The sequence below is a fragment of the Balaenoptera ricei genome, chromosome 1 (assembly GCF_028023285.1).
Source record: "Balaenoptera ricei isolate mBalRic1 chromosome 1, mBalRic1.hap2, whole genome shotgun sequence".
Lineage (NCBI taxonomy): Eukaryota > Metazoa > Chordata > Mammalia > Artiodactyla > Balaenopteridae > Balaenoptera > Balaenoptera ricei.
The window spans coordinates 22,241,642-22,253,933 of NC_082639.1; the positions used below are offsets into that span (position 1 = coordinate 22,241,642).

General features: G+C 42.9%; 1 protein-coding gene across 9 annotated transcripts in view; it reads left to right on the forward strand.

The window, feature by feature from the left end:
* PHACTR4 (phosphatase and actin regulator 4) overlaps positions 1 to 12,292 on the forward strand; it is a 149,657-nt gene that overhangs the window by 33,605 nt on the left and 103,760 nt on the right. For 3 of the 9 annotated variants that reach the window (XM_059916796.1, XM_059916742.1, XM_059916767.1), the window contains exon 1: positions 1,389 to 1,451. The exons of 2 other annotated variants lie outside the window; for them this stretch is intronic. The gene's annotated coding sequence lies outside the window, so the exon portion shown is untranslated. Of the gene's footprint in view, positions 1 to 1,388; positions 1,510 to 12,292 lie in introns of those variants that run through there. 4 more of the 9 variants (XM_059916703.1, XM_059916731.1, XM_059916760.1 and 1 more) reach the window with 2 other exon arrangements.

The window sequence follows — 12,292 nt, forward strand, 5'->3', positions numbered from 1 at the left end:
AAACTGCCAAACTGTTTCCCAGAGTGGTTGTAGCATCTTACAATCCAGCCAGCAGTGAGTGAGAATTCCCATTGCTCTACATTCTCGCTAACACTTGATACTGCCAGTCTATTTTATGTTAGCCAATCCATTGGGTGTGTAATGTTATCTTATTGTGGTTTTAATTTGCATTCCCTTAACATCTTTTTTTTTTTTAATAAATTCATTTATTTTATTTTTGGCTGCATTGGGTCTTTGTTGCTGTGCGTGGGCTTTCTCTAGTTGCGGCAAGCGGGGGCTACTCTTCGTTGTGGTGCGTGGGCTTCTCATTGCGGTGGCTTCTGTTGTCGCGGAGCACAGGCTCTAGCTGCACAGGCTTCAGTAGTTGTGGCTCGTGGGCTCTAGAGAGCAGGCTCAGTAGTTGTGGCGCACGGCCCTAGTTGCTCCGCGGCATGTGGGATCTTCCAGGGCCAGGGCTTGAACCCGTGTCCCCTGCGTTGGCAGGCAGATTCTTAAGCACTGCGCCACCAGGGAAGCCCTCCTTAACATCTTTTATGTGTTTATTTGCCATACATTTACCGTCTTTGGTAAAGTGTCTCTGTTCAATTTATTTATTTATTTTTAACTAGGTTGTTTGTCTTGAGTTGAAAGAGTTCTTTGTGTGTTCTAGATACTAGTCCTTTGTTGGCTATAGGTTTTGCTGCTGTTTCATCCAGGTCTGCAGCTTGCCTTTTCATTTTCATAACCGTGTTTGAAAGAGCAAAAGTGTTAATTTTGATGATGTGCAGCTTATCAGTTTTTCTCCTTTATGGATTGTGTGTTTGAAAGTCACATGGATTTTCTCCTGTTTTCCTCTAAAAGTTTTGTAGCTTTAGGTTTTACACTTAGGTCTAACTTGGGTTGTGACACAATGTGTTTGGCACTTAGATCCTCTGGCAGCGGGAAGGAAGGTGTTTGGAGTGACTGCCTGGAGGCCTGAAACTAGAGAAACTTGGAAAGGTGACGGTGCCTCCCCTTGGAAAGGTGGTAGTGGAAAAACTGGTAAGGAACTGGGATGTAAAATGACTGGACTTAATAGGCTGAAGGAGATAAAAATGATTCCTGGGTTTCTTCCTTATGCACAAAATTGAGAGTAACTTGCTTCTAAGTTTACTGCACTTCAGTAACTAGCCCTCAATAGTTTTTTCCTTTGCGGAGATTATAACTGAACTTTAGCCAGACAGGGACTGGACACAGATTTCTATCACATGCCCAGAGAGGCCGTGTGGGGCCGCCCGCCCAGAACTAAGGGCGAGACGTTCCCGCCATTTTGTCCGGCCCGCGGCACAGCTGGCCCCTCCTGGAACTACAAGTCCCATGAGCCCCGCGGCGGCACTTCCTACCCCTCACTGACCCGCCGGCTCCCTTTACCGCCCCCCGCCCCTCCGCGGGGGCCGAAGTCTCTGGCTGCAGCCTGGCGGCCGGCAGGCCAGGTAGGATTTCCGGGGGTAAACCACTGTGGAGGCTGAGGAGGCGGCGGCGACGCCTCGGGTGAGTTCGGCAAGCAAGGGAAAGTGAGCGGAAAGTGCACGGAGTCGGGCTGCGGGTGCCTGGTAGGCTCGGGCCACGCTTTCAGCTCCGCGAGAGGGTGGCGGTGCGGGCCGGGGTAACGGCCGGGCCGTGGTCGCTTCGAGCCAGGGCGGGGCGGGGGGTGGCCGCCGCCTCCTCCTCCGCCCTCCCACAACCGTCCGCCTTGGCTTCTCCGCCTGCGGCGCGCCTCGCTCAGGCTCGCCCTCTCCGCCCACCGCGACTTGGCTGGGCCCTTTTGTCTCGGCTGCTTTGCGCCCCTTTGTGCCCGGGCTTGGAGTCGCCTCCTCGGGGGATCCCGCCGGGCCAGTCCCTGACAGGGGCCGGTCCCTGGGGATCCGGTTACGGTAACCAGATCGGGTCAAAGTCCACTTTTCAAACCTGTCTTCCCTCATACCTCTGCATCCCAGCTGGGCAGATCGGAGGCTTCGGAGCCAAGGCGAGGCGGACGGGGTTTCTATTGAAACCTCGAGGTTATTGTCCAACTCTTAAACGTCAGTCCCGGTTGGCTTCAGGGCACTAATCTCCAGGCATTTTTCTGGAGGGGGGATGGGCCTATGGGAAAGAAGTGAGCCCCCCTTCCCAGGAAACCGGGAAGGGATCGAATTTGCTTCGAAGTCCGTATGGGTCGCGGCTGTGATCGAGTAATCAGAACCGGTGCGGATGGTCAGAATGGTAGTTCACACACCGCTAGAATCTCGGAGGAGAGAAAGTGATTTATAGGGCAGCGAGCAGCCTTTTCATCCATTGCACGCACAAAAAGACCACAGTACTTTATCCAGCCGCCCAGTTCCACACCCTCTATTCCCCTCAAATCCATTTTCACTTCTGCTGAAAACGCAGAGTTGAAAGCAAAATGTCCATTAATAGAAGGATCTGCTTTATAAAGAAACCAGAAACCTAGTGGCTTCTAGAAAGCTACAGAAGTAATCGAAATGAAGCCAGTTTGAGGGAGGAGAGGTAGTAGATCCTTACTGCAACTGGTGAATTGTGTGGGTTTGATCACATTTTGTGAGTGGTAACTTTGTGTATGTCCCGTTGGAAGACTAGGTTCAGCTTAAGGTAAAGCTTTTAAAATAAAAGCCATTGCAGATACTCCTTTTGAAAAATAGGTTAGTCTTTCAAGTCTCTGAAATGAGGACAACCAGGACCCCTTTACATGAATCAGGGAAGGTTATTGAAGTTATATAGGTAAAATTCCCACCCTAGTCAAGTAGGCAGATAAATCCCTTTGTACTTTATTACTTTGTTTGGTATCTCGTAGTGGAAGTGATTTACTCTGAGAATCCCTGATTGTGTTAGTAATATTGTGTAGGGATGACAGTGCTATCGGTGCTTTTTTTTTTTTTTTTTTTTTTGGTGGTCTCCCTGCCTGGCTTGAGGGATCTTAGTTCCCCGATCAGGAATTGAACCCGTGCCCCCTGCAGTGGAAGTGTGGAGTCCTAACCACTGGACCACCAGAAAATTCCCACAGTGCTATTTTTGAAAACTGTTCATATATGTTATATAATTAAATTTTCACTGTGCAGTTCTGTGAGGTGGTGGTTCTCTGATTTTACAGCTGTAAAATGTTAAATTGACAGCCTCTGAAATGTTAACTGACTTGCCGGGGGTCACACAGTTAACCTGGATAGGAAATAGTAGAGTAAACTGTATTCCAAATCCGGGACTCTATCCGTTACCTCACGCCTATTGCAGTTATTTATCATAACACTACCAACAGCTTGTGATTCACTGAAATTTAAATATTGGAGAAAAATATTGGAAGTATTTTCAGTCAGAGCACCTGATTTATAAGGAACTGGAGTTTCTAGGACCACAAACAATTGCCGTACTGAGCATTGGTTCCATCACCTTGTCTTATGGTATGCTGTGATTACCTTGTGCCTAGGCAGAATGGCAATTTTATGGAGCCCTGGAGGTGGGGAAGGGTGGTGAGTTATTGGGCTGTGGTTTTGACTAATGGTTATTGAAAGTTTTATTTACTAAAAGGGTTTAATGAATCTTTGCTTAAAGGTATATTAAGAAATATATTGGAGAACGTATATACGTTATACGATATACGGCAGCATCAGCCGCTGAAAATAACAGAAGAAGGAACTGATATTCAGACATTTTTCTAGCCAGAGAGTCAAAACTCAAGAAAATGCTTTCTTAGTTTTTGCTTTTAATAAAAACTTTTGATCAGTTTCAAACTTGCAGTTTAAGCCTTGGGTTTATGTCAGTACATGCCATGAATGTGACATCAGAAATAAAAACCTACTTCACCTCCCTTACTTAAATTCTTCTTAGGTAAAATGCATTACATGCCAGTGGAATTGAGTCAGTACAATTAGTATAGCCTTTCTAACTAGTAGAAGCCTGTTTTAAATCTCTCTTTTATTATGCCATCATAATGGGAAGGAGCTTTTTTCCTTTGTGTTTTTTGCTGTTGGTCTGCTGTATTTTCAAATCAATTCAGTCAACAAATATTTACTGAAAGCCTGTTGTGTTTTTTTTTTTTTAGAAGGGAAGTTATTTTATTAATTTATTTGTTTATGGCTGCGTTGGGGCTTTCTCTAGTTGTGTTGAGCGGGGGCTACTCTTCGTTGCCGTGCACAAGCTACTCATTGCAGTGGCTTCTCTTGTTGCAGAGCACAGGCTCTAGGCACACTGGCTTCAGTAGTTGTGGCACGCGGGCTTCAGTAGCTGTGGCTCGCGGGCCCTAGAGCGCAGGCTCAGTAGTTGTGGCGCGCACGGGCTTAGTTGCTCCGCGGCATGTGGAATCTTCCCGGACCAGGGCTCGGACCTGTGTACCCTGCGTTGGCAGGCGGATTCTTAACCACAGAGCCACCAGGCAAACCCCACCTGTTGTGTTTAAAGCACCTTTGTAGTCCCTGAGAACAAAGCAGTGAGAACAAAAGTCTTTTTTCTCTGGGGCTTACAAACTGATTAGGTTTGAAAGGGAGGAGTAAGACTGTAAATAAGTACTAAATAAATCCCCTCTTATTTACTGTGCAATTTTGATCAGTAACCTCTTTGAACTTTAGTTTTCTCATCTTTAACATGGGTGTAATGATTCCTGCTCTACCTAGCTTGTGGAATTGTTTCCAGAATCGAGTAGGATAAAAATTTGGTTGCATTGTACCCTTCACATTCCTGTGGTAAGTTATTGTTACTACTACTAGAAAAGGAAAAGGAACATTGGGGAAAGGTTGTTTATAAAGAAAGACAAGGCTTCCCTGGTGGCACAGTGGTTAAGAATCCGCCTGCCAATGCAAGGGACATGGGTTCGAGCCCTGGCTCTGGAAGATCCCACATGCTGCGGAGCAACTAGGCTCGTGCGCCACAACTACTGAGCCTGCGCTCTAGAGCCCGCGAGCCACAACTACTGAGCCTGCGTGCCACAACTACTGAAGCCCGCACGCCTAGGGCCCGTGCTCTGCAACAAGAGAAGCCACAACAATGAGGGGTCTGCGCACTGCAGCGAAAAGTGGCCCCCGCTCGCCGCTACTAGAGAAAGCCCGCGCACAGCAACGAAGACCTAACACAGCCAAAAATAAAAAACAAGCAAATAAATAAATTAATTAAAAAAAAAAACAAAGACAAAGAGAATAGTTGGATTCTCTGTTCTGAGAGAATCTGATGTCCCATTGTTAAACCTTCTGTGAGTGTTAGTCACATCTTCACATGGGCTATCATAGCCCTTCATGTAGACCTTTTAAAATAGCACTTATCAAATAAGACCATTATTATTCTATATTGTCACAGTTAACTGCCTTAATGTCAGGGACCATGCCCTAGTCTACATCCTTACTGCTTGACACACAGCTCCAGGTATTTCATTGGAACTTTATAAATGTTTGGTGAATGAGTGAATGAGTAACAAAAGTGGGCAGGAGCAGTTGAGTGCCAAAATTGTTCAGCAGATTTTTTTGTTTTGTCCATCATGTGCTAGGACCTGGGTTATGTTCTGGCGGTACAAAGATGTGAAGGTATATAGCTCCCGCCTTAAAGCTTACAACATTACAACACCTAGTGGTCTGGTGAGTATTAAATAGGGGTGTGTTATACTATAGGTAAGGGACTGAATGATTCTGTTTTGGTAGACAGTGAAGGAAGGCATTACAGAGGGAGTGATTTTGGAGCTTGTTCTTGAGGGATTAATAAGAACAGTTACTATTAAGGTTATTCCAGCCAGAGGGGGCAGTTTGAGCATAGGAATGGAGACGCTGAAGTATAAGGTGTGTGTCTGGTGTGGCTAGAGGATATTGCAGTGGGTTTTTACATTTTTTTGGTTCAGGTACCCCCTCTAGAAAATTTGAGAATAGCAATAGATTTTCACCCCAGAAAACTGCATATAAGGAGACATATGCTGGGACTTCCCTGGTGGTCCAGTGGTTAAGGCTCTGCACTCCCAATGCATGGGGCCCGGGTTCGATCCCTGGTCAGGGAACTAGATCCCGCATGCCGCAACTAAAGATCCCGCATGCCGCAACTAAAGATCCCACATGCCGCAACTAAAAGATCTCACATGCTGCAACTAAGACTGGTGCAGCCGAACAAATAAATACATAATTAAATATTTTTTAAGAAATGAAACATATGCATATCATTCTAGAAAGTTATGGAATACTTAGGGATCTCTGGACCAGTGGGGCTGAGAAGTTGAAAAGTGTTAATGGCCGGTGAAAGGAAAGATCGATGGCTGTGTGCTGAGAAGGATTCAAAATGCTTGTTAAAGACTTCAGGCTATGGGAATTCCCTGGCGGTCCAGTGGTTAGCAGTCGGCACTTTCACTGCTGTGGCCTGGGTTCAGTCTCTTGTCGGGGAACTAAGATCCTGCAAGCTGTGTGGTGGCACGGCCAAAAGAAGACTTCAGGCTTTATGATTAAGGAATTGCTAAACCATCAGAAGTTTTTAAGCAGGAAATTGACATAAGCTGATCTGTTTTGACGGGTAATTGCTTGCTGTCTTCAGGGTGGGTTAGAGGGTTTAGGAGCATATTTAGAGTAAGTGCTAAATAGGAGGCAGGATTAAGGACCTTTTTTTGGTTTTGTTTTGATTTTAAAGAATGGGAGATGGGCTTCCCTGGTGGTGCAGTGGTTGAGAGTCTGCCTGCCAATGCAGGGGACGCGGGTTTGGGCCCTGGTCTGGGAGGATCCCACGTGCCGCGGAGCGGCTGGGCCCGTGAGCCACAATTGCTGGGCCTGCGCGTCTGGAACCTGTGCTCCGCAACAAGAGAGGCTGCGGTAGTGAGAGGCCCGCGCACCGCGATGAAGAGTGGCCCCCGCTTGCCACAACTAGAGAAGGCCCTCGCACGAAACGAAGACCCAACACAGCCAAAAATAAATAAATAAATAAATAAATAAATAAATAAATAAATAAATAAATAAATAAATAAATAAAGTAGCTATTAATTAAAAAAAAAAAAAAAGAATGGGAGAGATTTGACATGTTTGAAGGTAAAGGAAAAGGAGCCAGCAGAGAGCCAGATATTGAAGATCTGCGCAAAAGAAAAGGAAGATAATAGAGAAACATTGGGAGGAAATAAAATCAAAGCTCATAGAGAGGTGAGCCTTGAAAAGGAAGCATGGAGAAAGGATGGGAGAAGAGATATTTGAAGTGACGGAGGTGGAAGTTGAAATTGGAGTAAGTTACCAACAGCCTATTTTGCACCCAGACACTGATCTAGGTACTTTTCTATGTGCTATTTCATTTAATTTTACAAAAATTCTGTAGATTGGGTGGGCATTCCCATTTGACAGCTGAAGGAGGTATGGCTCAGAGAGATTAAATTTCCCAAAGGCACCTTTAAGTAATTGAAGTGATCTGGAACCCAGATATATTTTGACTTCAAAGTTTAGAATAATAATTTCTGCCTTGTAGGGTCTGTTAATGCCTGATGACTTCTTTTTTTAAAATCTTTCTTTCTGAATGAATGAGTTAAGTTATCTGCAGAATGATCAAAGGATAGAGTGGGCTGGAGGACTTCAGAGAATGTTAAAAGTTTGGAATAGCAGTCATGGAAAAGGTAAGGGAACCCACCAGAGATGAGCAAAAGGGCTGCTGAACCTCAGTTAGGGCCCCACCGAGGTCAGACAAATTAGCCAGTCGGCCATCCATTCTGTCTCCTCCATTCTCAGACATTTCTTGAATACAGTACTGTTGATGTGGGCCTTAGAAAAAGACAAACTGTGTTGTAATGGGAGGCTCGGAGCGAGTCAGAAGTCTTATGCTTCAGTTTTCTCATCTCTAAAAGGGTCTGGTTTAGTTGATTTCTCAAATTCTAGGATTTTTATGGTATTCCCAGGAGATTAGGAGAGGAAATGTGTTTAGTGACTGATTTTTAGGGAAGAGATGGTTGAAACCATACAGCTTTCAGATTCAAGCTTGGTTTTCAGTTTAACTTCTCTGTTGTGTTTAAAGCACCGGGTGTTGGTTTTGACAATCTGAAAGTTCTGACATAGTTACTCAATATAATGTATTTACTACCTTTGGAGTCTGAAAACCTGCGTTCTAGTTCCAGCTCCATCACTTCTTAGCTGTGACTATCCAAGTCAGCTGATCTCCTTGAACTTTAAGTTTCCTCATTTATAAAACAGAGTTAGTAACCATTTATTCAAAAGTGTCAGATGGGATAATGTATGTGAGAAGTCTTTGTAAACTGTATAGTGTTTAGTAAATATGAGAAAAGATATGATTATACCTGGCAAAGAAAAAGGGATTAGTACTGTGATCAGTGCTGTACAAGGGAGCGAGAACTGGTTTGAAGCGCATCCTTCACTTCCAGGGTACTGAGTGGTAAGGGAAACCTCTCAGGGTGTGTACTATCAGTGCACTGAATTTAGAAATTTGTTTGTAGTATATGATGTTGCTGGGTGTTTTTTCAGGTATACATTAAAATCAAATCTTATCTTGAATCAAATCTGTGACTTAAAAAAAAAAGCCTCCATTGTTAAAGATTCTCTGCATTTATTCTCTCAAATGTGAACTTGTTAGCCAAATTTCCAGGAGTATTTTTAAAATAGTTGTTGACTGTATTTTATTTAAGTGTAGATAACAATTTTATGATTATCTCACAGAACTTAAGTACATTGCTTCATTTGTTTGTTTCCTTTGTGGATGGCTAATTCTGATGGAACTCAACAAAATCTCTCACAGAGAACTGTCTTAGCCCGCCTTGACCCTGCAGATATCTAGCAGATAACCAATGTACTTGATTCTATCTACCCAGATACCTGTTCTCTTCTTTGCACTTAGGTTGGAAATACAGTGTCAAAAACTGGCTTAAAAGGTTAATGATTCATCCTTACCTTGAGTGATCCCAGAGCACTTTGCCCATTGTCTCTGCAGGGCACTTTTCCCTCTGTAGCTTATTTACTTCTTTATTCTGCCCACTAAACAGTGCCTGTTTATGAAAATAAACTGAACTAAGGGAAATACCCTGGCGGTCCAGTGGTCAGGACTTGGTGCTTTCACTGCAGTAGGCCCAGGTTCGATCCCTGGTCCAGGAACTAAGATCTGGCAAGCCACACAGCGCAGCCAAATAAAAAAAAAAAAAAATTAAAGAACAACTGAACCAAGGATTCCTATGTTGTTGGCTTCAATTTATTTAACCATTGTGAATAATACTGCCACACAGGTCTCTGTACATGTAACTTTTTTTAAAAAAATGAAATTACTGCCATATTCAATATCCTGTGATAAGCCATAATGGAAAAGGATATGAAAAAGAATGTATATATATGTATAACTGAGTCACTTTTCTGTACAGCAGTAATTAACACAACGTTGTAATTCAACTATATGTCAATAAAAAATAAATTAAAAAAAATGAAATTACTGGATCAGCAGGTATGAACATTTACATAGTGCTTGATTTTTAAAATATTTTATTTATTTTTTTCATTTCATTTTATTTATTTATTTATTTATTTTTGGCCACGCCGCACAGCTTGCGGCACAGCTTGTGGGAGTTCCCTGTCCAGGGATTGAACCTGGGCCACAGTAGTAAAAGCCCGGAATCCTAACCACTAGGCCAGCAGGGAACTCCTTTATTTTACTTCTTTAAAAAAATTTTTTTTTATTAAAATAGAGTTGATTTAAAATATCGCGCGTCAAATGTACAGCATATATATCCTTTTTCAGATTCTTTTCCCTTATAGGTTATTACATAATATTGAGTATAGTTCCCTGTGCTATACAGTAGGTCCTTGTTGACTTTTTTTTAAAATTTAGTTATTTATTTATTTATTTTTGGCTGCGTTGGGTCTTCGTTGCTGCACGCAGGTTTTCTCTAGTTTGCGGCGAGCGGGGACTACTCTTCCTTGTGGTGTGCGGGCTTCTCATTGTGGTGGCTTCTCTTGTTGCGATGCACAGACTCTAGGCACACGGGCTTCAGTAGCTGTGGCACTTGGGCTCAGTAGTTGTGGTTCACAGGCTCTAGAGCGCAGGCTCAGTAGTTGTGACGCACGGGCTTAGTTGCTCCTTGGCATGTGGGATCTTCCCGGACCAGGGCTCAAACCCATGTCCCCTGCACTGGCAAGCGGATTCTCAACCACTGTACCACCAGGGAAGTCCATGAGATATTCATTTTTATTTTTGTTTTGTTTTGTACAGAAATCTAAATATTTCATGCCATAGCTCTTCACTGGTTCCTTTGTAATTTCTTCCATCATTAGAAAATTGTTTCTCCATAGGTGGAGCAAATATTAATTTCTCAACTTCTGTTTCTCCCATTCTTTTTTCTTTTTTTTGAAAAATTAATTTTGAGGTGAGGGAAAATATATTTTTTTTAATTTTTGAATTTTATTTTATTTATTTTTTTATACAGCAGGTTCTTATTAGTCATCCATTTTATACACATCAGTGTATACATGTCAATCCCAATCTCCCAATTCATCCCACCACCACCCCCACCCCCCCGCCACTTTCCCCCCTTGGTGTCCATACGTTTGTTCTCTGCATCTGTGTCTCAATTTCTGCCCTGCAAACTGGTTCATCTGTACCATTTTTCTAGGTTCCACATATATGCGTTAATATACGATATTTGTTTTTCTCTTTCTGACTTACTTCACTCTGTATGACAGTCTCTAGATCCATCCATGTCTCAGCAAATGACCCAATATCGTTCCTTTTTATGGCTGAGTATTATTCCATTGTATATAATGTACTACATCTTCTTTATCCATTCGTCTGTCGATGGACATTTAGGTTGCTTCCATGACCTGGCTAATGTAAACAGTGCTGCAATGAACATTGGGGTGCATGTGTCTTTTTGAATTATGGTTTTCTCAGGGTATATGCCCAGTAGTGGGATTGCTGGGTCATATGGTAGTTCTAGTTTTAGTTTTTTAAGGCACCTCCATACTGTTCTCCATAATGGCTGTATCAATTTACATTCCCACCACCAGTGCAAGAGAGTTCCTTTTCTCCACACCCTCTCCAGCATTTATTGTTTGTAGAATTTTTGATGATGGCCATTCTGACCAGCGTGAAGTTAATTTTTTTCTTAATGCTATCCAGTTATTTCTTTTTTTTTTTTTAATATTTATTTATTTATTTGGTTGCTCTGGGCCTTAGTTTCAGCATGCGGGATCTAGTTCCCTGACCAGGGATCGAACCTGGGCCCCCTGCCTTGGGAGCACAGAGTCTTAACCACTGGACCACCAGGGAAGTCCCATATCCAGTTATTTCTAGTAGCATTGTTTCATGAGGACATTTTAAGCTTTGGAGGACACTAAATTGAAGTGTTCTTTTTAAACTTGCACTACTAATATCCACCTAGGTCATTAGAAATTAAAAATCTTTATAAGGGATCAAGGATATTTAAAAAAAAGTATGAAGTATTTTTCTCACATTCGTGTTGATGATGTATTTTATTCTTATTTACCTCGGAATGGGTTTCATAGAAAATGGTAGTTCTTTGGGTGGGTTGATTGTCTATTAATCAAGGTTAAAAAGTAGAGCCCTGAAATACTTCTTCCCCTCCTCCTGTGGGTGACAGGTAGAAAGGGGGAGAGTTCCTAAGGAGGGTAGCCTTTCCTGTCTTCCCCTCCCTCATGGATAAACCCCTTTTAAAAATACTGCCAGTAGAAACTAACACACCATTGTAAAGCAGTTATACTCCAATAAAGATGTTAAAAAAAAAAATACTGCCAGTAGATACCAAAGAATAACTGGATAGAACCAGTCAGAATGTATGAAGAGTACTTTCCACTTCCGTTTACTTTCACACACTCATCTTTGCCTCTGAATTTAAATTTGAGGGAGAGCATTAGGATTCAGGATATGGGTGCATCTTTGCTGTAAGTATTAAAAAAAGACACAATTTTTAAAAAATAAATTTATTTATATTTATTAATTTGGCTGCGTTGGGTCTCAGTTGCGGCACGTGGGATCTTTGTTGCAGCATGCAGGATCTTTCATTGTGGCGCACGGGCTTCAGAGCATGCAGGCTCAGTAGTTGCGGCATGTGGGCTCCAGAGCACACAGGCTTAGTTGCCCTGTGGCCCGTGGGATCTTATTTCCTGGACCAGGGATTGAACCCGCATCCCCTACATCGGAAGGCAGATTCTTAACCACTGGACCACCAGGGAGGTCCCACGATGTTTTTTACCTATTGGTGATACCATTAAGATTGGCTATTTTACAAACGGTCTTTTACATATTCTATGTGCTTACATAAAATCCCAGAGATAATTGGCTTCTGGGATATCTTTGTATAATTGGGAGAGGGGCTTTGTCCTTCCACTGTAGCCACAGA